Source organism: Tachypleus tridentatus, chromosome 13, assembly GCF_004210375.1.
Source record: "Tachypleus tridentatus isolate NWPU-2018 chromosome 13, ASM421037v1, whole genome shotgun sequence".
Lineage (NCBI taxonomy): Eukaryota > Metazoa > Arthropoda > Merostomata > Xiphosura > Limulidae > Tachypleus > Tachypleus tridentatus.
Window position 1 is genome coordinate 98,873,790 of NC_134837.1, and position 5,580 is coordinate 98,879,369.

A 5,580-nucleotide genomic window follows, 5' to 3' on the forward strand; every position below is an offset into this window, starting at 1 on the left:
AGTTAACTCTGTCCAGATCAGCGAGCACCTTTTTCGATGGAGACCTGGTGCTTATGACAGTGGACTCACAAGCTGTATGCCATGAGCTTAAAGTACCATCATGATTATGTTTATCATTTCAGCCGTTGGGGCACTGTAACGTGATAATCAATCCCACTATTCATTGGTAAAAGAGTAGCCCAAGATTTGGCAGTTTATAAAATTGACTAATTGTTTTCTCTCCCAAGTCTATCGCTGTTAAATTAAGGATGACTAGTGCCGATAGTCCTTGTGTAGCTTTGCAAGAAATTCAAAACAAAACATACCTTTTGGACATCACGGCTGTATTTTTTATAAACAGATGCTTAATGAACAATTAGTGTATTCCAATCTCATTTGCAGCTAGAACATAGAAAAACAATATTGTTTAATTCAGTGATCCTCTGCATCTAAATTGGTATGAAATGAAGAGAAAAAGAAAACATTTTTAAAAAGTACATATTAATTAAGGCGTTAGCTAACTTGCAGTACTTGTTTATTTTACAAGATTGTTTTTTACAAGCCACAATATTTTTATTCTTGCAATGTATCAATTATTACCATGTAAGCCACCGTTCTGGACAGTAAGGGAGAAGCTTAACTCTGCGTCACTGTTGTTTCAGTCACTAAACTTGCAGGAGTAATTATTATAAAATATATTTTGAGTATTAGCATTTTGGATGGGCTACAGAAGTTATTTGTTTAGCATGTTTCAAGTAAACTACGGCTCTGAAGTGAAAACAAAAAAATATTATGTAAAATGCACTAAAACAATTGAATATAACCAATAGCATTACAGTTACATATAATACACAAGTGATATTTATAATGTTTTGTGAACACAATAACACCACTAGCTGTAAATGAATTGGTTGATGGGGAAATTCAAAGTTATATTGTTTTATTTTGAAAAATGAAGCCACACTTTTAATTTCTACAAGAGCAAAGTACTTTCTGGTTCTGATTGCAATTATAAAGAACGTATAATAAAATTATTTTCTGGGATGGTGGTGCAATGCATGAAGGAGAATTATCCAAAACTAGCATGCATTTAGGGTTGTTTCACCCAAATCACGTTAAGATACAAATAGACAGCTGCCAACATATCTGGCATCACTATGAAAAGATTGTGCAGATAATTTCAGTTTAGACCAACAGCCAGAACTCGAAAAGTTACAATTTTACAAAGTATTTTTTTCAAAAATATACTGTAGAAATTATTCTGCCCAGATGGATGTTGTAACTTCACGCATACACTGTTTCGAAATATATTATTGACAACAATGTCCTTTACTAGTCAAATTCATGACATTTAGAAGTTACACTTTTTTTTCACTGTACATGAATGACCAGTCACAGGATAATGCATGTTGCTTTTGAGTAGATTTGTTATATTAGTTTAGCATGGAACGTTTGTTTTAAGCATAATAGGTGTGTATCCGTTTCCACATGGTTCGAGAAGTTAATTGATCAACGGAAAAATATATTGCGACATAATAACTGTTGTTTGATTCACTTATCCAGTAGGAGAGCAACAGTTCCGCATTCATGCAGTTACGCACGCTGTATTTTTATTCATTTGTTTTGCATAGATTGAGGATTGTGTTTAACTTTTAAAAAATGTGTCCAGTCTGATTATTTCTCAAATAAAGAGTCTGCAAGGTTCAAGAGCGATTCAATTTCTTTTGGTTTGAATTTTGAGCAAAGTTACTCGAGGGCTATATGCGCCAGCTGTCCCTAATTTAGTAGTGTAAGACTAGAGGGAAGGCAGCTAGTTATCACCACTACTGCCAACTCTTGGGCTACTTTTTTACCAACAAATAGTTGAATTGACCACGGCTGAAAGGATGAGCATGTTCGGTGTGACGGGAATTCGAACCTGCGACTCTCGGATTACGAGTTGAGTGCCTTAACCACATGGCCATGCCGGGCCTAAGAGTTCGAAAAGGTGATGAATGTCTCAGTACTTTGAGAGAATCCTATTGGTTTAAACTGTGTTAGGTCTGAGTACACCAGTTCGGTACATCTGTTTTATTATTTATTTCATTGCATTGAATTAAATAGTCTGAAATTTCAGAAGAACTTAAGTAGCTTCTAACTGCAAGTAAAACACCTTATTTTTAAGTGTGATGCTAGTATAAAATTGCAGCTTTGAAAAGTCAAAAGTATTTTATTGTGATATTTTTTAAGAAAAGAAAAAAATGCTCACATTTATTTATGGTCCGGCATGACCAGGTGGGTTAAGGCGTTCAACTCGTAATCTGAGGGTTGCGGGTTTGAATCCCCGTCGCACCAAACATGTTCGCCCTTTCAGCCGTGGAGGCGTAATAATGTGACGGTCAATCCCACTATTCGTTGGTAAAAGAATAGCTCAAGAGTTGGTCGTGAATGGTGACGACTAACTGCCTTCCTTCTAATCTTACACTGCTAAATTAGGGATGGCTAGCGCAGATAGTCTTCATGTAGCTTTGCGCAAAATTCAAAACAAACAAACAAACAAACCCCACGTTGTTTAGTTAAAAACAGCTTTAAATATCCTGAATTGTTTTAATTACATCAACCATATTAATCGCAATTTTTTTGTACAAAAAATCAGTATGATTTCTTTACCTAACTTAATATTTTGATTAACACCATTAAGAAAAAAGAACAAGGGATGGTATGAACGGTAGACGGACATAAATTTCCAGCAAAGGAAAAGGAAAAGTTGAAAGTGCCCTTATTATAAATATTTTCTTTACACTTCATGATGTGTGGACAATTGACACTGAAAAAAAGTATATATTGAAAACTGACTTACTGTTGAAACATGTTGTTGTTTTGAATAAAGCACAAAACTACATAATAGGCTATCTGGGCTCTGCCCACCACGGGTATCGAAACCCGGTTTTTAAAGTTGTAAGTTCGCAGACATGCCGCTGAGCCACTGGGGGCTTTGAAACATGAATGCAAAGTTAATTTAACTTTAAATAGTTTCACAAATTATGATCAGTAAATTGCTTTGAACTACATTATAGTTATTGCAGCAGAAGTTGTACTTCCCGTGACAACAAGTAGAGCAGTCATTATACAAACAAAAAATGAAATTCTCACACAATGACTTAAATGGTAACTGGATTGCAGTAGAACCAAACACTTCAACATGTCCTAATGGAATACTTGTTTTAAACTTTCGCGTATCTGAAGAATAAAGATGTCATGATTAGGGCCATAAACACAACAAACCATGAAATTTGAACCAAATCTTGATGAAACATTACAAGATGCGAGTCTACATATCAAAGAATATAAGAAGGGGTTATCTTCAGGAAGCGATGTAAGGAGTCAGTAGCCAAATTCTTAAATATGGACATCTTACCAACTCACTTACAAGGCCTATATCACCAGAGCTGTAGAGCTGTCTGTGGTGTAGGAAATGGATTGTGACAGCGTATTTTTTCAACATTTAGTAGAGTGTATTCTGGATGAACTACCCTTATATGTAGAATTCAGCTAAGTGATTTACATAAATGCACATTGAATTATATTTGATAATGAATAGAATGAGCTAAGGAAAGTTCTGGACTGGTCTAGGGAAGATACGTTTAGTCCCCAAAAGTATGAATTATTCCATCAACAGATGAGTTTTCTGGGACACATAGTCAGCAAAAAGGGAAAATCTACATATCCATCAAAGACCGACTCTGTCCAGAATTAGTCAATGCCAAAGAACTTTCATGAGTAAAGAGGATTTCTTGGGCGGTGTCTTTACTATTGTCATTTTGTAACATATTTTCCTGGCATTACATAAATTACTTGAAAAGTCAAATAAATTCAATTGGACAGCTGAAGTGAAAAAGAATTCGACATGCTGAAGAAAGAAATGATCACTGTTCTTGTATTAGCATACCTGAGTGTAGAAGGCCCATTCATTTTACATAAAGATGCCAGTGGTTTTTTAATGGGAATAGCTTTATCACAATTACAACAGGGAAAATAACATGTGATTTTCTACTATAGCAAAGCAATGAACATTGCAGAAATAGGGTATTGTACAACTTAAAAATAGCTAATAAGTGTTATTCCAGTCCAACATCATTTCCATTATTCCTTACATGAGCAAACGTTTATGGAGACAAATTATGTTGCATTAAAATTGCTAGTGAATTTTTACAAACCAGAAGGCCAACTAGCAAAATGGTTGCAAAATTTCCGGGAGTGTAACTTTAATATTGTTCACCATCCTGAACAGAACCATGGAAATTCCAATGCATAATCTTGAAAATCATATGTTGCTGAAGAATATAAAGACTGTGAAGAGAGGGAAGTATAAGCTAGTAAAGACTATCAACCTAAAATACAATATAGTATAGTCTAAGATGTGACATATTCCAATGATGATGAAGAACTAGTGTGTTCAAATAGTGAAATGAAAATTTTTGGCAAAAGTTGTGAGGTTAGAACCAATTAGTCAATCAATTGATGGCTCAAGAACAGTGCAGAAAGACTCTCATGGCAAACAGTAGCACAATACTGCCCAGAAACAAAGATATATTGAGCACAGCGAGATTTATTAGATTTATAAAAATGATTACTATAAAAGTGCATATTTTAATATTCAGCCTGTCTATCCAACATCACTCAAGTCAAATATGAAATTTTGAACCAGACTTATTTGTAGAAATGGTTCAGGTTTGGAAGAAAAAGAAAAACAGGACAACCTTTTATTCATTTTGATGGTCTAGTGCAGAGACACAACCTCACATCTTATTTGGTAGGATAGTCATTTATGTGGATGAACCTATATACCTGGAATCTAGATTTTCCCTGTCACTTACGAGTTATTAGCAGAGTACCCCACGTTGTTAATAACTTGTAAGTGACACGGGAAAATCTAGTTATTAGCAAAATACCACACATTGTTGGCATAGCTTGGTTGTTAAGGCACTCGACTTGTAATCCGAGGGTCGCGGTTTCGAATCCATGTCATACCAAACATGCTCGCCCTTTCAATCGTTGGAGCGTTGTAATGTGACTGTCAATCCCACTATTCGTTGGTAAAAGAGTAGCTCAAGAGTTGGCCGTGAGTGGTGACGACTAACTGCCTTAGTCTCATTGGTTTTTGTTTTGATTTTTTTAATTTCGCGTAAAGCTACACGCGGGCTATCTGCGCTAGTCGTCCCTAATTTAGCAGTGTAAGAGAAGAGGGAAGTCAACTAGTCATCACCACCCACCGCCAACTCTTGGGCTACTCCTTTACGAACGAATAATGGGATTGACCGTCACATTATAACGCCCCCACGGCTGAAAGGGCAAACATGTTTGGTCCGACCGGGATTGGAACTCACGATTCTCAGATTACGAGTCGAACGCCTTAACCCACCTGGCCATGTCGGGCTGTGAAGATAACTCTGCCCTCATTTATCGTTACTCTTATGTTTCGCCTAATGGTCTACTTATCCAGAAAGGGAGTTAATCCAAACACATTTCATTTTCGGAAGCTATAATTGTAAGGTAAATAAATGTATTTTATGTTCAAGTAACATATGTTTCATTTTGACATACAATTAGATAAATGTGACC